Raw genomic sequence first — 22,030 nt, forward strand, 5'->3', positions numbered from 1 at the left:
AAATAAAATGAAAAGTCAAGTACAAAGTGCAAGCAAATAAAAATGTGTGAACTCTCTGGCTGTGATCTATAGATAGTGACTTTGCGAACAGTTTGCAGACTCCTATTGTAAAAGTGATCATGATTACAGCAACATTGTCCAGTAGATTTTTGCAGGAGTAGATCTGCATTCCACATACTTCGAGGATATAATTTCCCTCAAAACAAGAAGAAACGTTAACTTCGGCTGCACAGAAGTTATTATAGCTGTAGCTATATGCTTTAGTGGTCCGATCTGAACAATATATTCGAAGATTATAGCATTGAACTGGGCAATAATCTACGCTAAGTATCATGACAATATCTTGCCAAATAAAAAGCTTTATATACAAGGATTTGATCTTGACCAATCTTCATCAGGGCCTCGTTATATACAGATAGACAGACATGGCTAAATCGACCAAGCTACTTTATAAGGTCTCCGACATTTCAGAGTATAAATATATATAGAGGTTTTACCGAACATCTCTCCAATTTATTTATCAATTTGTTTGCATAAAGTTGTTGTCTGTGCAAGCGATAATTTGAGTAAAAATTGAAATAACTTAATGAAACTTGGTACACATGTTCCTAGGCAAAAAAGTGAGAACAAGTTAGTAGATCGGACCAATAAATTGACATAACTAAGACGCAAATTAAGATACAAAACCGTAATTTGGTACAACGAATCGCAATAATGATGGACACATGTGGTTTGAAAATTTTCTAAAGGGGCCGTGGTCTCTCTCCCTAATAGGTTTAATGTATATATCTCTCAAACTATTCAACCTATATGACTCAAATTTGTACAGGACATATCATTTCGATACTTCTTGCGGCAGTATGAAAATAGATGAAATCGGATAATAACCACGGCCACTCCCCACATAACGGGTTTGTTAAAAACTACTAAAACTGCAATAAATCAATAACGAAATGCGTCTGAGATATTAAATTTTACATCTGAGATGACACAAAAGGGCTTTTTAGGAGCAGGCGTCAAAATTGTACAATGGGCGTGGCTCCGCCCACATTTTGGGGAAAGCACATATCTGTGAAAATACTCAACCAAGTTCAACCAAATTTGGTTCATAAGATGATTTTGACATTCCCATGTTACAGTGCGAAAATGGGCGAAATCAGACAGTAACCACGCCTACTAACTATATAATACAACTTTAAATTCCATTTGATTTTTTTACTTGCCAATATACAAATCGGGATAAAAATTTGCACGAAATTTTTTTTTAAGGTCTCTGGTCTAAAAATTGTCAAAATCGGACCATAACTATTCAAGCCCCCAGATACCAAAAATGTGGACCCAGAGCCTATGGCTGACTTTTTGCCGAAAATAACGGTTAATCTGTGAGATATATAATTGAAGTTCGGGAAAAATGTTTTTTTGATAATAATATATCCTTGTGTCAAAAATGGAATGTTGAATCGTATCAGTACTTCCCTTAGCACTCATATACCTAATATAAAGATGTTCGAACTTACAGTTCACGATTTTAAAACGTCCAAATGACTTTACCCCATATATACATATGTTTATATTATATTCATATATTTATGAAATTGTTAGAAAACAAGTTCTCAAGGAAACCTAAGCAATGTCAAAAATTAATGCAATCAGTATTTCTAAGATTTTATGTATAATTTTCGCCGACGAGAAGTAAAATATTGTAATAAAACCAAGTGAGTCTATGAGCATACAAATAAATTAATATGATACCAAATTTGATTGTAATCCATTCACCATTTCGTCGAACAATGAAGTTGATCCTTTTCGCTACATTTCTTAAAGAGTTTTGTCAACATCCCCCCGGCTCTGAACCTTGCTAGTTGCAAGAGTATGAAATGTTCGGTTACAACCGAATTTACCCTTTCCTTACTTGTTTTATTCATCATTCGTTTATATGTCATTCAGTTTTACACCGAAAAGTCCAAAAAAGTTTATGTTCAGATCGATTCATTCTTAATTCATGCATTCATTGAATTCAGTCAAAATTTTGGAGCAGTTACTGTTCAGGGTCACTGTACTCCCTACCTTTCACATTATCAACGGTACAACCTTCAGTTGTGGCTGCATACGGCGGTTGCGCTAATGTTCACCTGACGTTTGCTCTGACGTTGTGCTGCGTTATTGCGACACTGTCATTGCCATCGTCAACATTGGTGGGAGTCAATACACGAGTCTACATATAAGCAAATATGCTAACTAGCGAATATAACACCGAGCGCAGTGACAACTGAAATACCAACAACAATCACAGAATATGTATTGCAAGTAAATTAACAGCGCACATAAATGACAGCTCCGTTTACCGCAACTATTTGGCCTATGGAGGCTGAGCCCTCAATCTGTCTTATGGAGCTTATGCGAATAGCCATATTTATATGTAAAAATATACAACAACAAATATAAAGCGCAAATAAGACCAATTCTCAAACATATACATAAATACAATATATACTATATACTCATAGATATATGCCCACGATTAAACGCCCAATTACAATAATAAATATAAGTAATACCGCACATTTTGCGGTCGCATGCTTTTCGTGAATTAGGTCGCAGCCGGTGAAAGTATTACGACTGGAATAGTGAATTTCCTGGAGACTTGTCGCGTCCGGTGTTGAGGTAGGCAAAAGCGAAATGTTGCACGTCGTCGTCTCATTTCCGTCGTGTCGCACAAATGCCCTAAGCGCTCGTGTCTGCGCGCTTGTTAGACCTTCCGTTCGACTGCGTTGCTGTGACCATTCCAATAGCGGAAGTGCTGTTATGTTTAGTTGTTGGCACTGGCGCGCGCCCAGGCGCTGTGTGCTTGACTGCCACAATAATTGCAATTTTCGCTGTGACTCTTTTCTTATTTTTGTATGATTAATGACTGACATAAGTGTACGTTTACCGTTGTTGCCTACTTTGTTGCAGCACCGGTCGAAATATTGAACCCAATGCAGTTATAAGTGAACATGTTTGTGGGTTAACGCTTTATTTATAGGCTGAGTTTTTGTTGAAAACCTTATTTGCATTGAATTTATGAAAACGTCGCGGTTTATTGCCATAAATCAATTCATGTAAATATGTATGTTTATTAGTTGCATTTATGTGAACACGCAAATTAATAAAAACTGAGTTATGTTTCATAGTCACAAATCAAAGCCTCAACCTCATTAGAGTTTTATGGCAGAAAGAAACCTCTGAGCGATTTGGTATCTTATATCGAGGGGTGAGCTCCTCTCAAACATGTCTTTTATGTCAGCCAGACAAAGAATATTTATGCCAGTATTGATAAAACGTTTCTCTTATCTCTACTAGGAGCGTTTGCATCACTGAACAATTTTAAATTAACCTGTTTTGTCGTTGGCCAAATGCTTAGATATCTTGCTAGACTGGTTAATTGACCGAGAAAGAAATACCTGATTATCAAACCAACCCATCTAACATCCTTCTCCATATGGTTTACTCCCAATGAAACAGATTGGATAAGCAGGGTCTAAATTATCTGCTACAACAACAACATGTTGGACCATTGAATATATGTACTTTTCCTATTAATCGCTCAGATTACTCTCAAGTAAAGAACTACTAAGAGTTACTCCGACACCGTTCCCATAACAGTCGGGTCTACGTAACCGGAACGGACCCGGATTTTTTTCGGCCAAGGACTGTCAACTCGACAAAATTCTGCCGCTACAACAACAACAACACCGACATTCCAATGATCAAATGTCCACGTTTTCATAAGTGAAACACTCAAGCAAATACGTGCTCAAGATTTTCTGTAAACATTTAATGTTGGAAATATATAGTTTCTAACTTCATCCTATATTTATTTGCCATTTGTCTGACTTTCTAGCAGATAATTGAGTGGCAATTAAATCAATCACGGAGGGTATAGGGTGGAAGAAAATGACATTTCGGTGGTTGTATACATTTCTACCGATCTCTACGACAGTTTGTTCATTTGCTTTCGTGTATGTACTTATGTATTTTTTAGCTTAAATTTACTGTTACTTAAAGGACTTTTGAATACATTCTCTGTAAACCAATATTTATTCCTGCACTCTCGCCAAAGCAAGCCTGGTTGTTTTCTGATTTAATAATTAAATATTTTAGAATTTTCTTTAAAAAAAAGCCGATTTCCTTGTCTGATCAAATTTGATCACTGTATGTCAATTAGTGTGTGTTGGCAGTTGTTAACGATGCGAAAGATTTTTACCATGGCCAAAAATGAACAATGACACTTGTTGAAATTTTGTGTTTCTAATGGTATCGGGCTACGGAATCTTTGAACATGTTTTGGCAAGTCTTCCTTTTCACGAACAAAAGTATTTGACTACCACTCAAAGTATTCAGTGAAGGTCGTGAAGTCATCGAAAACTTGCCCCATGCGAGTCGTCCAACCACCTTAATTAATGACGTAACATCGAAAAAGTTAAAAAAACAATGCTTGATAATCGTCTTGTTAGCACTAGAGAGATAACAGTGAACCTCAAAATCTTTTATTAATCGAGTTAATACATTTTGGTCAATGTTTTGGGTGTGCGCGTGTCAATACTAAATTCGCAAAACGACGTCGAGTAGATGTCGCAAAGGAGATACTTGACAATGTAGCTAATGCTACATTCATCAAACGCATCATTACTGGTGACTAGCGAATGCCGCTCCAAAAAATTGCCAAAACCGAAGAAACCAAAATTCACTGAAAGGCCCAAAATTCATTCAAGCCAAAGCTTATAACGAGTGTTAATTGAATTAAGCGTTTGAAGGCGATAATAAAGATTTGGTTTAAAATATGAATATATAAATATGAAGAAGTTTTTTTTTTGTCAGTTCGGGTCAAATTTGACATTTTGGTGGCTTATAACGAGTCAATTATATGTCCTTTCACTTTATATAACCTTAAATTTTCATATTACTGTGGACTATTCCCATAAAATGTCCGTAAATTAAAAGCACACACAACCAATACACACACAGTATGTTTAATATTATATATTTGTATACATACATATGCAAGTGTAGCCAAAACACTTGCGTATGCATTCAAAAGCTGTTTGAATGTCCCGATGAAACGGACGAAAAAGCCCCTTTTCATGCACAAATAATTCCCAGCACAAATAAATACGTACACACATATACATACATATATACAAGCGAGCACGCATACATGTGTACAATTTTTGTAATTTTTTGTAGTTCGGCTCAATACTCGTATTTATGTACTACCATATATATTATATGTATATATGTATGTATACTTTTTTGTAATTGTTGGAATTGTTGTTATTTGTATTATTTTTGCATTGCCTTGCTGGAAGCAACTGACCCGAGACGAGTCGCAGTCAATTACACTCGACGAGATGCCAACTGGGGTGCAATCAAATAAAAACGCATTGAAGAGGTCGAAGTGGGAGCCCTGCTAGTAAAGTGTTGAAAGCTTGTGGAAAACTTTTGCGCCAAAAATTGGCTTTTACTTGACGTCTGCACAAACAGGGCAAATAACTATGGGCGAAAGAAATGTTATTGAAAGCCTTTTAAATTGCCAAATAAATATAAGTGCATTGACGAGTATATAACGGTGCTGGACGTTATATGAATGTCGCAGTTACTCGTATATGTAGATATGTATGTATTAACAATACAAGTTGAAAGCATAATATGATATTTAATTTAATATTGTAATAATTAAAGGAAAATTTTTATTTCCAATTATTGCTGTTTAAGTTTTAACCGTTTATTACAAATAAATTTAATAAATTCTACATTCTATAATATAATATTAAATTTACAAAGGATTTTTATAAATCTGGAGAATTTATATCAAAATTTTGATCATTACCTGTATTTATCTATAATAATAATTATACTCTGTACAGGGTATATTCAGTTTGCCAGGAAGTTTGTAACACTCAGAAAAAGGTTTTGTTTTTGGATTTGACAAAATTTGAAGCCGAAAAATCTTCCTCACTGCAAGACAACTTTTTTCGGAGGTCTTCCTAAGTACATTAACTACTCTAAATGCTCCTTTGTTTTTATTTATTGATTATATAAAATGCCTCTACAAAAAACCCCAAAAAACTGTTTTTTTCTGACTTGCAAATGGATGTAAGGCCTTTAAGGCGAACACATAGTGAAGCCACATATTGTGAATACTTAATTCAAGTTCTCGTGTTTAAAGTTTACAAAACTTTGAGTCTTGTCTTATGGTCTTACGTTATGAATTTGTCGACTAACATAAACACTGCAAAGTCGGGTTTAAGACGAGCTAAGGAGGTATTCTAGTTTAGAAATAAAATTTTTCAGGTTCTACCAGACCGATTTACCTGAAATTTGTAGAGAGTCTTCTCTATGGACTTGGCTATGGCTGGAACTATCTATTTCCCAATTTTACTATTTTTAAAGAATTCGAAACAGTCAAAGAAAGTGGTACTAAAATTGTTTTTTCAGGTAGTCTCTATTTCGTGAAAAATGTTCAAACTTTTCGTAGTTCCAGACGTTGCGACATTATTCTAGATTATTAATTTTTTTTGTTTGGTTTTAGATTGCTAGAAGGGTTGAAATCGTGAGTATGGTCACGTGCTAATTTTTTGGGACCTCCACTTTATCAGCTGCTAATTTTAGAAAGTTTCAACTTTTTTTTATTTTTTTATTTCTGTGTTTTTGTAATGTTAAAAAATCACTAATCACTTCAAAAATTACCTGAAATCCATGCCTCTAGACTTAGGTGACCATATTTTTCCCGGCAAAATCCGGTACGTGTTTTTTAGTCATCGATTTTTTTCATTTTATAATTCATTGAAAATCGCGATATATAAAAGGTGAGAGACAACACAATTTTATTCAATTCATTCTTTTTTTTCTAATTTCCTAGGACGCTTAACTCGGAATTCGGACTGTTTCGGACAAAGCGGGACGAATGGTCATAACCTCTTAAAGCCTTATTTTTAATGAGCCACCAGCAGCCAGTTTTGGTCCTTAGTGATATCAAATGGATAGCCGTTACGTAGTCCATGAAGAGTAGTCATTTAGGATGCCAACACTTGACGCGAATTTCAACAGGTTCTGTCACCACACTAACTAAGGAAGAGGTATCTCCTTGGTGCTTGGAGCACTATTCTACATACTTATATACTTCTGGTCTACCGCTTTACTCATGACTTTTGCAGTTTTGCACCCCGGTAGATAGTTCCATCGCGTTTTGACATTGCGTGGGTTTACCAAAGTCGGTCACGTTTTCGGATGACAGTCGTACATCCCTCTAGGCAATCCTTCTAGAATTTCTTGTTTTGACTATTTTGACCCTTTTAAAAGATGGTTTAATCTACTCTCTAAAATAATTTGCTTACTTTACTTTAGGAGCTTGAATCCATGAATATAAGAGTTGAGAGTCATGTTAATTAACAGCAGACACATAAATCGCAGACAACCTAATACGGGTACATAAGTACATATTATATGTACATATGTGTATACAAACGTGTATATCTGTCCATGGGAAATGTGATCCGATTTTAATTTACTACGCGCCTAAAGTTCTTTTTCGTGTTCGGCCATAAAAACTTTCTTTATAAATGCAGTCACACAAATATATACCTACATAAATGCGGATCCATGCAGTTATGCGCATAAGTTTGGTTAAGTTAGCTGTGTGGAAGGTCGTCGTAAAAACGTGAAATTTTCATCAAACACTACACAATTTGTCTATGTGAAACCACAAAGCTCTGCACAAATACGAACCCATTAAGCTATTGCTTTAGTATCGTGCAGGCTTTGCCGGCTTAATTAACACAAAAAATGGTAAAAAAATTACGAATAATGTTGTTTAAGGTCACTTGCGTGTGGAAATGCAACAATTCTAATTAAGCACCACTTATATACGTAAACATAGAAACATAGAAAAACACTATAATTAGTTTTGAGTGTTATATGCTGCACATCTTGCGCCAGCAGTAGTCACTATATCGCATAATTTTCCAGTTAGAAAAACCGTCAATTGCCATTGCTCATGTTGACACTTAGGAGCCTTAGCTTGCGCGACGACCACCTTCAATCCGTGCCTGTCTGTGCATTTGTCTGCTTAACCGACACTCAACGTAATAATCAGGTTAATGCTCAAGCGATGTCACTTTTGAACTTGACTCTCGCTCGCCTCGGTTGACGGTGCGCATCTATCTGCCACATTGCTACGTCCGTCGCCGTGTAGTTGTTACACTTCTTGTTGGAATGTCAAGTCTTCCATTAGCATTCACTTTTACACTATTTCTTCGCTTTTATTTTTCATTCTACGCTGCTTTCTTTTTAACGGAAATTTACATTTTTCTGTCTCCGTCGCAGCCACGTGCACATTTTGCCGCGCCGTCGAGCGTAACAGCGTTCTGTCGCTAGCACCCATCAACCGCCTCCGCTTGCCACAACCATTTCGGTGTGTTGAATTCAACTCTTGTCCACCGTCTATCATGCAAGCATGTATTCAAATGTTACCCCCCTCTACTCCCCTCCTTTTGCGTATCCACTGCATTGCTGCATTTTTGCGCGTATCCGCGCTGCCACTCGACCTCCACCCTTTGGCTTAGTTAAGTGTGTGGCATGTTGACGGGCACTCTTTATTTACTCGTTGGCGACATGCCGCACGACACTGTACCTGTATTTGCTTGTGCTGTCAAGCTGGCAAAAAATGTTCCGCATATTTCCACTATATTTTAGAGCCGTCAACAAAATTTCGCTGAAGTTTACATGCGAATGATGGCATTGTGGCGCATTTTAAGTATTCAAAGCAGTTTTTCTTATGAAATAAAATATTTTTTATAGCAATAGCTTACATCTGCTCTTCAATTTAAAAGCCGATTCCGACCGGCGAGCATAAAAAGGAACACGTTATGCTATTATATTGGAGTAAAGGACCGAATACATACAGCAAAATAAGGTTTAATAAGCAGGAATATATAAATATTTTTTATTTCTATTATTAAAGCATATTTGAAACAAGTTAAAATTATTATGTAACGAGAAAAAACGTTAACTTCGGCTGCACCGAAGCGATAATACCCTTCCCAAATAAAAAAGTTTCCACACAAGAATTTGATTTTGATTGGTCAGTTTGTATATCAGCTATATGTTATAGTAGTCCGATCTGTACAATTTGTTCGAAAAAGTGCTTTGGACAGAAATTTTGTAAAGATATCTCTTTAAATGAAGAAGTTTTCCATACAAGGACTGAATTTTTATTGATCAGGTAGTTATATGCGATAGTGTTCTGTTATGAGCAATTTCTTCGAAGGTTATACCATAGTCTAGGATAATAATGCATGCCAAAATTCGTGAAGATATCTCGTCAGATGAAAAGCTTTCCCTAAAAGAACTTTATTCTGAATGTTCAGTTTGTATGGCAGCTATATGCTATAGTGATCCTATGTATATTGGCGATTCCGGCTTCTTGGGGGAAAAAGATGTGTGTGGATTTCAAATCGATATTATACTAAGTTTTATATGCTCACCTAATTTTGGTATAAAACTGGAGGAACATTTCTGAAAATTAGCTCCCAAATAATAAGCTAAGTTCTGTTACATAATTTTCAGTAAAAAATTTTCGAGTTCCACGCGATCTCCGACGGCGTCAAAAAAAAAAACATCCTCCGCTGCTGCAGTGATTCCGGCTGCAGTGATTCCGGCCTACTTCGTGGAAAAAAAAATTTGTATTTACCCAAAATTTAGGTCGTTTTGGCCTGCTGATTAAGGGAGTCATTCCATGTGATAGGCATTTTTTATAAATTGTTTTCTTAACTTGTCTAGAAATCGGTAGTAAAGGGATTTTTAAAAATTCGAAATCGTTTTAAAGATACAGCGGTTGGAAAAAGGAGCTGTTCGGAGCGCTGAGTTGGAAAACTTGAAACTTCAAACGCGTTTTTCTCAAAGCTGTGTTTTTCAAATTTTCCTTCATCGTACCTCACATGTTCACAAAATTTGGATTTATTTTGGCAAAAAACAAAAAAAAAACGCAAAATTCGCAACTTTTTTTCAATGTTAACCAAAAGTCCAATTTTTGGTATATTCATTTGTTAATAGTCCATTCCGTGCATTTAGGCTAAAATGCCGCAGTTATTTTTTTTTGTTTCAAGTAAGCCAATCAGCCGGAATCGTGCAGGAAATGTTAATAAATTATAATAAACTTAAAGCTCTATCTATTTAATGGTCGTAGAAAAAAACCTCAAATACAGGCCGGTAAAATGGATGACCCCTTTAAGCAGATTGAACTCAAAATTGTAATTCAAAAACCATTGGAGATGGATTTAAAATTTCAGTATGCTATTTTTAAAGGTATAACCTATCGAAGTTTCACACTAGGTGTGTTCGTTTTCACATTCTGATATTTCAATATATTCCAGGTAAAAATCCAGGGTTTCTCTATGCCTGTTTTTATTATATTTAAATATTTGATATTTCTATTCCAACATGTTAGCTAAGTCTAAACATGATGTCACTCCTCGAGTTTGTTTGCTAGTACAACACAAATTTTCTTTATTGACTTAAGCTGACTTAAGTTATATTGCAACAGATAAAAAAAATAGACTTTATACAGAATTAAGAAAGCATTAATTTTTTAATTATTCATTACGACAAAATCACTTGAGTTTTGAATACATTATCTTTAAATGTATAATAGTTTAATATTTATTTAATTATTTAATTATTATCTCGAAAATTGTCCTAGATAAATCCATAGGTATGTCCACATTATTCAATATTTTTGAAAATTAATATAATTTTCCTTGCAACTTATGCAACTTTAACTCCTTTAGCTTTGGAGAATCAACACAATTTCACTCGACTTAGTGACATACACAAAAGTTAACGCATCAACAAATAATAACAATAAAAAATCCACTCCAATACGGTCAATAGAGCGTATTTAAATGAACAAAATTTTTGGCAACCAACAAACTTTTTGCGGAATAACACAATGCAACAAGTACGTGTGCTCATCCAAAACGGCAAATGCGATTTAAATGTGTATGTAAGTATATGTGTGTTTAGTACATTGACCCTCTTACGGCTGAGCGGTAAGCCTTTTTGCCACATCAGCTTTCTGATCCAAGTGGGCAACCAGCCAAACGAACCAAAAACCACTGTTGCTCCAGCCAACTCACAGACACACACAAACACAAAAGAAAAAAGCAAAGAAGCAAAAACAAATACTGACCAACAAGCGGCAGATAAAACATGACGATGGGAAACCAGAAAACAAATTCTTTGTACGTTATTAAATCTACAATTGCACTAAGTAGTAAAAGCAATCACTTTTTTAGGCTTAAAATTGTTTTTTCCTACTTTTTTATGCTGCTGTAAAGCGTACTCATGAAAGTTTCTTTAAACCACAATGCAATTGCATTTCTTGTGCGTGGCTGCAAAGTCCCAAGCACAGTTAGTCGCAGTCACCCTGCTGCCTTGAATGGCAGAGGGTTGAAAATTAGAGAGGGTTGAGTAAAATTTGATATGCAAATAGCTTTGTACTTGGGCGAGAGACTTTTTTCTCTCAGTGTTACTTTTATTCGCTCTTCGTGTTATGCTCAGCTTCTGTTGCTACGAGATTTTGCCATTAAAGTGCGTCGCTGTTGACGACTCTGCCATCAATGCAGCATATATACAAATAGACACTTGTGACGCATGCGCAACATTGTTTTGAGCAAAGAGCGTAACCTTATCTTTATGCTTGTTGTTTACTGTCAATTGCAACGTGGACAATGGGTTGTATTGCGACAAGGGTTGCATACGGAATGAGCTTTTCTGCGGGCGCCTACGTCAAAAGCTAAACTTCTCCCACACTAACATTCATACATTTGTTTTTGAATGCGGAGAGTAAACTATTGTTGATTTCAATTTTGGCCGCTGGACGTACTTTACCTTCACAATATGCGTTCGCGTCATCTGAGTCAATGCTGAAGCATTGACGATAACAGTGTGTTCAGTTTCAGGAAATTGTGGGGAAAAAATTAAACTTATATTATTAAAGTTGTTTCAAATATAAAATATATATCTATGATCGCATCGCTTCACTAACATCTAGCAGAATATTGGAGTTTATCAATATGCTGGGACTAGATGAGTCGATGTGACTTAGGGGAGGGCACAATAGACCATAGATCGCGGTGCATATCGCTACCCTATCTATTTATCTAGCTATGACTAAAAAAGTTGAAGGTATATTTCGGCTCATTTCGAACATGAAGCTGTATTAATACCATTAAACTCTTTCTATAAACCACAAGTAATCCAAATAATGGTAAATGATTGCACAGATTGAGAATTTAACATTTCAATATTATTATTCTCTGTCACTGAAAGGAATTTCAGTATTACCAGGCATAAAATATCGGTTTAAAGGCCTTGTAATAAAATTGGTTGAACTCCACGGGTCCCTTTAGGTGTTTTTTCTTTTGCTATAATTACATTATTTATAAAACTTTTACGCAAGTTTAGTTAATGGAAAATAAAATTAATTTTGGTTAAAGAACGACGGACTGTGCAAATGCAAAAAATAAAAACCATTGAAACAATGTCTTCAAAGTTATCGTAAAAATTATATATTCCAAAAATTAAACTGAGTCCATAATGATATTTGATACCAATTTCAATTTCAAAAGCATTGAATGCGTGTTAACTGCAGGGCACCTTAAGAGAAGGGAGAGTGAGATGGAAGCAATAAAATTTGAAAGACTTCGAATCAAGTTATTATGCTATATGATATAGTGGTTCGATCTGAACAATATATTTCGGTGTAGTCGGATAATACTACACACCAAATTTTTTGAAGAGATCTTGTGAAATAAAACAGTTTTCCATATAAGTGGTAAGTATGGTAAGAATGAGACTTTGATCATTTTAATATCATTATAATAAGCCATGGCAGAAAGGATTGTGCAAGTATGTCAACTCTCGATATAACTGGTTGCTCATAGATTTATACATTTCAGCAAATTATTTGTTTTCAGTGAGTAGAAAGTGGACAATGAGAGTATGCATATACTAAACCTTTTTACTTACTTTCTACATTTGAAATATTTTTTGAAATTTTTTAGTCAATCGAGCGCACTGTATCAAAACTTCTTCCCATGCATGCTTTGTTTTGCCTTACATAGAGCACAACTATTGAGTACAACCGTGAGCTTGCCATGTGCATGTGATAAAAAAGCAAAGCATAACAAAACAATAACAAAAAGCACAATAAAAATAACAAATTCTACATTCAACTACACATTTAATGTATTTGCGGGAGTACTGTTCCAACTTTGTAAGCGCGTCGACGGGTTTGCCATTTTTGGGTGGGTTGTCACACACACACACTCACATATACATACGTAAACACTTATGGGCGTACACCCCTATACGTAGAGCATGCAACCTTGCGGCAACACAATAGTTATGTTTATTGTTGTTTTCAACAACTTTTTTCACTTTTCGGTGAATGAGAAAACTCATACATACAAACATATACATATGTATTTGTAGCAAGTGTATTGTGTACAAAGAGAGCGGCGAGCGCTGACGCAGACTGACCATTTCAGAAATTCCACACACAATACTTATTTAATACTAACTAGAATAGAATGGTGTAGAATAGAGTACTTAAATGGGGCTGACCGGCTGTCGGGCGGTCTGAGTGCATACCACACATACACGCACAGATACTTGCGTATGGGCATACACTCCCTGTATGGACGTCGACTAACTAACTGTGACTCAATGAGTATTTCTGAGACGTCAATTCCATTGCTTGTGCGCCGCTGCCACTCGTGTCAGTAGTGGTTGATGTTATTATTGTTGTTGTACGTGTACATATAGATTTTTAAATATTTGTCGCATTTTTCTTCTTTTTTTTGGGGTTGTGGTTGGGGTGGTGGTGATGGAGATTAAAGCTATTCCGAATGTAATTGAAATTTCATTCAGCGTAGAATTTTTTCAGTTTAGCGTGCGACGTTCAGCCGACAAGTTCTATGTTCGAAAATCAGTAACGAGTGATTTGAGTGTATTAAATACTCACTTCGCAATACAAAATTCACATTTTATGCGATTCGTCTCGCTTCGTAACGACTCAACTGCCGGAGCGTTGTTTGTTGTGTTTATGAAATTCTATAATTCATAATTGATGAATTGAGTGATGATTTAATTTCGGTGAATTTTCGTAATGACGAAGTCTATCAGCAGAGCAAGTACGGCATATGACTGCCATAAGTAACGGTAACCGTAAATGTGCATTTAAATTTGTGTAAGTGTTGCGCTGAATTTAAATTAATTTTTTACTGTTGTCGTTATTGTTGTTGTTCATGAGTGGGTGGCTGACTGTGTGTATTAACTAAGTGTTTGTGCTTTTAACTGTGCGTCTGTGTGTGGCACCCGGCAACTGTTTGCTTGCGATTTGTTTGAAAGTTCGTCCAGACAGGCACACACACACACACACACACACGCAGACGCACCACCCAAAGCGCTTTAAGCGTTTTAAATAAATTGAATTTTTTGCAATAAAATATGAAAATGATGTGAAAACTAGCAGAAAAGAGTGATGCAGAGCAGCGGTGAAAAGTGCAATTGAAAAAAGGAATCAAATAAACAGTAAAAACGTGCAAAGCGCAACGCCAACAACAAACGACTGTAACGTTCCACCTTCGCCGGGACTTTTTTCGGCATCAGCGTGTGCAATTTGCGACAAAGCAAGCTCGAGCAAGGCAAACGTTATAAATCAAGTGCGCGTGCATGATACGGAAGTAATGACCCAGCTATTCGGGGTGAGCATGCTACAATCGACAATCAATTTTCCCGACTCCCTTTGATAAAAACTGCAACTAATCGAAAATCAAAGTTAAAGTTTGAGATGCTGTCATACCTTTTATACCCAATGCACAATTTAGTGAAAGATTTTAACTGAGCAATACAAATTTTATTCGAAAGGATTTTCAGAATTTAATTTAACTGCTAAATAATATTTAAGAAATTTTTTTCAAAAATCTTTGCCGCGATTGTGATCTGTTTTAGTGAAATTGTTAATAAATCAATGCCTATATATGAAATTAGTATTTGAATTGAAGTTTTTATTCGACTATAAAAAATGTAAAGCAGAAAATACAGGTTTTTATATGATTCGAAACAGAATACTCTTTATACATATATATTTATCTGCAGTTACAAAAGCGATAAAGGCCAAAAAATTATTAAAATTATTTCTTCTAAAATATTGTTTCACTTAGGTTGACATTTGACAACAATAAAAATTCACTGCTAAAACTGTAAGTAAATCGCAAGAGGTCCATTCAACGCCAAAAGATCTTGTCTCATGCCAATTTTCCAAGTTATCCCGAAGAAGACAAGCTAGAATTAGCCCAGCACTTGCTTTTTGAGCGCCCTAGTTTTGCGTGACTAAAATTGTAACAAATTGGATCTCATACTCCTAAATTGTGAGGGATTCAAGATACTTTGTCAGTACATGAGGATTTGATTCACTTAAAGATTTGTATTTAACTGTCTAAGTTAAAGTCCATGTGTGCTCTGCGTGTTGGAAATCGGTCATATAATCTAACCTAAACTAACCGTATTAAAAATGCTGCCTAATTTGAAAAGAATATATAGTTTTTTTTTTACAATTTTTGTATTTATATTGTATTCTTCAGCGGATTAAGGGGCACATTTGTTGTAATCGCTTTAATAAAAGGTGATTTTGGGACTTTTTTTAAGAAAACTACTGTCTGAAATATTTAAAACTTCTGTGAATGTATTTATACATAATTAATAAATATACTCCAAATAAAAAAATAGTTTAGAATTTTACACTAAATTTACCCCTTAAACATTTAAACGCAATTTACTGTAAATAATTCATACTTTGATACGCAAACTATTATAAAAATGTTATTATATACCACGTGGTTTTTGCTTTCTGATCATGTAATTATCTTTCGCTTTCTCAGTAGCAATCTGACAAAATGACGTTGTTGACAAATGAGTTGAAACTAGTATTTGTATTAGTCGGATTTCATTTTCAATACTTTAATATAATATTTAAGTTGAATTTCTCTGCTACTTTCAAACGATAATGCAATACTGAATGATCACTTACTTTTAAAGATATGATTATAATAGATTCAGGTTTGCGAAATATATTTATATATTTTGAAGAAATTGCACCGGATCAACATTCACATTTGGTGTAAAAGATATTTCACATAGTTGTATGAGATCTTGATAGCTGCTGTATGTTTTCAGGTTTCAATTGGTACGTTAAGGCTTTGTAAAAATTTCAAAATTTGCTGAACGCATTCTCGGTAAAAAATATTAATTTAAATATCGATGTACCTTTTACTCATATAATATAGAGTATATCTATTATTTTTCAAAGCTCTCCACACTTGCAACGATGACGGAAAATAGTGGGTACAAAATAATGAAACTTCTATATTTGGCATATCGTTTAACGACACTACGTGGGTGGTGTCAGTGACATCGACACAAAGTGCAGTAGTAATCTTGTTAAAATTCGCAGTAAACCCACGAAAGAGAATTTAGTTGTAATAAAAGTAAAATAAGTAGTTATAAAACTACAAAGTAAGAGATAAAAATGCACCAGAAAAAAGTAGTAGTAAAAGCGTAGCAGTAAAGACTAGCGAGAAATATAGTAGCAAGTATATGTAAAATAAAAACATAACATTTTACTATTATGTACTTACATTTTTAATTTAACGACAGGTGCAGAACCACTGTACTATATGAACAGCACACGCCTGCACATATGTACATATAGTATGTCAATATAATAGCGCTGCTGTAATCACACGTGTATCTACATACATACATATTTGCTTAACTAGCAACTATGCAACAGCCGTTTAACTGTTTTCGTTGCTGCTATTTTAGTCGTTGGCATTGCATTTAATTAATTAAAAAGTTTATAATTTGGTTTGACGTACATACATGTGCAAATGTGTGTATATAAGTTTGTATGTCGGTTTGCATGTCGGTCTGCTTGCAGTTGCATGCAGTTATAGCTGTCAACGCGCTACTTACTCATCGCGGAAAAGCGTTAACTTTTCCAAAAGCGTGGCACGCAAAGTTGCGTCGACCACCCGCAGCTCAGCCAACTAAAATAAGCAGTAATTTAACGCGTTAACTAGATGCGCGCATTACACATGTTCTATTATACATATTTATATGTACATATGTAGTTTTTAGTATTTTTTTTTTATATAACCAATGTCATAAAAGTTTTTGTTGCAACTATTTGTGCGCTCAGGCGTGGCGACTGCCAACAAAAGGTGTTACAAAACAACCAAATTCCAGCGAAGCATATTTGAAAGTGAGGGTATTCATGGTCTGCAGTTTTTTATATGCCGATTCGGGAGATTTTAATTTTTTTTTCTTTTAACCTTATTCGTAATAAATGCAATGCTTTAACATGCAAATGAAATAACATTTGCGACTAAGTAGGGAATGGCTTGGGTTTCAGTAATGTTTTGTAAAATCTACCATATGATCAAAAATGAGCCGGACTGACAAAAAAAAAAACTACACTTTCCCGTATTTCAATACAAATTTTCATTATCGTCTTGAAAATAGGCTCCCAAGACAATAACAGCTTTCAATCGCTTAATACAATTTTCCATACAGTTGTTATACGGGTGGGTTGGCATTCAGTGACTTCAGCGAGTTTTAATTTTTTCGGCTCATTATTGGAGCGTCATGCGCTAGATTTATTGCACATTTTCGACGCCATATTTATAAATGCATTTGATGAATGTAGGAACCTCGGTTACGTACGTTGTGAAGTATCTATTTTGCGAGCTCCATTCGACGAGGTTTTTGCAAAAAATCCAGGTCTTTTGGTAGGAATTTAGCATTGATATGTTTCATATCAAAAACATAAAATATATATATTTAGGTGATAAGCTATCTGGGTGATTTCAATACAACGATTTTCAACCATTGTTTCTTTAATACCGGTTGGCGGAAGAGTCACCTGAGACAAGTTTTTGATTACTTCACGACCTTCACTGAATGCTTTGTGTCTCTCAAATACTTATGTTCCTGATAAAGTAGGCTCCCTAAAACACTTCTGCAACATTTGAAATGATTCTGTAGCCGTGATTCCATTGGAAATAAACTTTTCGCGTATTAAACAAACAGCTGGCGGCAAATACACACTAAATGACATATGGAGATGAAAATTCGTACAACCATTAAAAAAGGTTGTACCAAAATATAAAAAACTAATTACCGATTTGCTTGCGCGCTCAGTTTAATTGGACCAGTTTGGGTCATATTTGATCAGATAGTATTTAGTAGTATTAATTTCAGCTGTACTTGCATTGGAATCTGAAGACTTTATTTTTTTGTAACAACTGCGCTTGATAACCGCAAAAAGTTTTAGGAGATACAACATTTAGCGGGTAGCTTACAGTTATAATGTTTTTATTGTAAAAAGTAGATCTGAGAATTTGTTGCGGTGACAGATAGAGAGGATCAGGCAAAACTTCTTCCATAACCTCATCTCCGATAACAAATAGATTCCTTCCAAGTCTCTAATACCTAGATTGATTCAAAAAACTTTGGTTTTACAGGAGTCTCGACACCCTTTTCTTAAGATAAGTGCATTTTTTTTGCTCTTGAAACTCTATTATAAGCATGAACAAGCGGGAGAGGAGAACTAAATGTTTTTGAAACAGATGCTTGTTTGCATTTTTGGTAAAAAAATACGAAATTTGGTTCCTCGTACTCGGAAAACACGGGTTTTTGTTCGTTGTTGTTATTGTAACATCATAGTTCTGCCGAGTATGTAGTAGTTGGCTGGATAAAAATCCGGATCCGTTCCGGTTACTTAGACCCGACTGTCGTGGGAATGGAGTTTTTTTGTTCGTAAAAATTTCTGTTTAAATTAATATTAATATATATTTTTAATTATTCCATTTCGACCGTCAACTATTATTTAAAAAAAAAGCGGAAAACTACAACTCGGTTAAACTAGGAAAATACTTTTAACATATTATCGACTTTCTTATATTGGAATGCACGGCACCATTTGACTTATAGCAATATCTAAAAAACATGCTTTGATAATGTAAATATAAAGACGATAAACGACCATTATAGTAAAAGTTCTAGAGACGGGTCTTACCCCTTCGCAAGACCTGGGTTTAATCCAAGTTACCGGTCAACCCCTTTTAATTTGTTTTAATAGCTATCGTTTCTTAGCTGGGTATGACAAACCACCTTCGAGCTCTTTGTCATGAAAAGGCTTTTCTGTTAGAAAATTTAAACTTGTAAGACCCTTCATTTGCCTCCATGCAAATAAGGCACACAACATACATATATATGAGGAGAAGCCTGACAAAAGCTTTCCACTAATAACTATATGTATATCAACATACTTATATCTATAAATGCTAACTTATGTATATTGAGTAAAGCCTAGTTATAACTTTTATATTAAGCTCATCTTTTGGGAACTTAACACTTGACATTTTCGCTTACGCCCAATCTGTTTTCATTCAAATAACTTAAAATTTTGTGATTTTTTAGCGGCAAAGCAAACAATTTAAATGAAAACAGAAAAAATTGTAACGGAAGTACATGCCTCCTCTTACCGCGATCGATTCCTTGCTCGCGCTTGTTTTCGCTCCATAATTGTATTCGTTTTTTATCATTTCTTTACATTTCACCGGTACGTGCCATTGCAACAGAAATTGAAAAATTATGTAAGCACAAACAGCAACAACAATAACAATCTGCAATCAGATGCAACTTTACTGTCCAACGAATTCATTCGGACGCGTTCGTCGAATTGTTTTTGAATTTGATTTTTGCAAAGCCATCGAACTGTTTCACGGATTGAGATGTTCGGTGTCGGTCGGTCAGTGGGTATATGTATGTGTGTGTGTTCGTAAAAAGTGATTTACCTTTATTCGTTGCCTACATATATATTTATACATTTTAAACGCAACGCAACATCGCAAAGCAATCGCGGTTACCGCAGAAACAGACACATACATATATATATATATATGTACACACATATGTATAGCTGTATATTTGCCGTATTGCATTTGACCATAGCTGTGTTGTTGTTATTGCAGCTTTAGCGCAAAAAAAGGATTAATCCCTGCTATCCGCAGCGTAAGTGCTGGTAAGTTGAAAAAATCACAGTATTTGCTTTTTTTTGAAACTTTATGCAGCACTTTTTCCAATGCTACGCATATTTGTTGTTTTTTCTTAAAATGTTTTTTTGTCGCTTTACCAGACTTTTTCATCGCTGTGGCGGCTTATATGCATTGATGAAATACTTGAATGCCGACATCGGCCAGTTTGGTGGCCGTTCAGACGTGTAGTATTTATTCGAGGATAGTTTGATAAGACAGTGACATTTGACATACTTCAAGTTTTATTATTTTGAAATAATAAGTTTCTTAACACCATTAAACAAGTATTTATTTTAATGACCCTACTAATCTGTAAAATACGATGCTACTAGCTTGCTGGTCGTATTCTGGAGAATAGGCTTGTTTACCCTTAAGGAGCCTTGTAATAATATAAAAAATATTTTTTTTCTTTTGTTTTTCATATCAAGACTTTCTTAGTTTCCTTATTTTGAGTTCTTCGGTACGTTTGGTTTTGATAAATTACAGTGCAAAGCAAATTGAACTAAGCTTCGATACAGTCGATACGCGATGACCCAATTCATTAATGGCATACGTAGAGTAAGAGCTTAAGAAAAAGCGATTTTTGTAATACTACTGTATCAATTGTTTTATATATATATACCCTATAGATATATTTAAGAATACACAGCGCAACTTTTGTAGAAAAAAAATTAAATATTTTTCGAGCTACACGCGATTGTTAACGGCGCTAAAGCAAAGATCGTTCACTGCTGGAGTGATTTAGTCGATTTATCATCAGATAAAAAACTTGTAGGTCTTTGTAGGAAGATCTATATGTATTTAGAATATATATTCAATTTGATAGTAATAGAATCATTTGTCTCTAAGTAATCACTCAAGCAAATTTGAAAAATGTGGCTTAAAGAAAAACGCATTTAAAGATAAACGGATGGAACTAATTGAACTAAGCGGCTACACTTTGGAACTCAAAAACTATTTTAGATATTTATAAAAGTATAATCTATCGAAATATAAAAAATAAATTTTTTTATTTCACAATTTTTATTATGCATGTTATAATAATTGTTATAATGTTAGCATGACTATAAGTGTGTACTTTATATATAACATAAGTTGTCATCTAATTATATCAAGACCATATTTGCTTGTCTATCCCATATTTGGAGCTTGGAGACGGCTCTTCTTATTTATCATTTAAAGTCAAGTTAAAAATTTCACTGACTTATCAAACTGTACTTGTACAAGTATATCTATATAGTAGCTTTGAACTAAGAAAAATTGTGATGTGATGTCATAACGATTCTTTAAATCACGAGCTAACTGTAATTCTATGTGAAAAAATTCTTTTTAACTATTTAATTAAATATAAAATCATATTTTAATTGATAAAATTTGCATTTAAATAGAGATTGTGCCTCCGTTATAATTGATATCTAACGCGAGAATTTCATAATAGTGTTTCCGAAAAAGTTATCGTCATTTTAATGCATATTACAAGTTTGAATAATAAATAAAGGAAAAAATAGAAAAATATGGAATTTATTATATTTAAAAAATAGTTTCCTTTTGCTAGCTTCAGCTGGTAATAATAATTTTTATAAAATAATATTCTTTGGTTACCTCTACGTTAATACAATCTGATCAATCGTGACCCAGACTGATTAAAAAAAAACTATTTTCACGTATTTTAACACAAATCTTTATTATCGCCTTGGAAATAGACTTATGAGTCAATATAATCATGCCAACGCTTGATCCCAATTTTCCATACACTTTTTACTCGTATAAGCTTCGGCTGGGATGGCCTTCAGGCACTGACCTTCAGCCAATTTTCTGATTTATCGGCC

The 22,030-nt window shown here is 34.6% G+C and overlaps 1 protein-coding gene across 11 annotated transcripts in view; it reads left to right on the top strand.

The window, feature by feature from the left end:
• The first annotated feature begins 14,005 nt into the window (after nt 1–14,005).
• Nucleotides 14,006–22,030, top strand: part of Liprin-gamma (liprin protein kazrin) — a 207,188-nt gene continuing 199,163 nt past the window's right edge. For 8 of the 11 annotated variants that reach the window (XM_070108854.1, XM_014248125.3, XM_036369938.2 and 5 more), the window contains exons 1-2: nt 14,006–14,290; nt 19,746–20,188. The gene's annotated coding sequence lies outside the window, so the exon portion shown is untranslated. Of the gene's footprint in view, nt 14,808–19,745; nt 20,189–22,030 lie in introns of all 11 variants that reach the window. The other 3 variants (XM_070108855.1, XM_070108856.1, XM_070108857.1) reach the window with 3 other exon arrangements.

Source organism: Bactrocera oleae, chromosome 4 (genome assembly GCF_042242935.1).
Source record: "Bactrocera oleae isolate idBacOlea1 chromosome 4, idBacOlea1, whole genome shotgun sequence".
Classification (NCBI taxonomy): domain Eukaryota; kingdom Metazoa; phylum Arthropoda; class Insecta; order Diptera; family Tephritidae; genus Bactrocera; species Bactrocera oleae.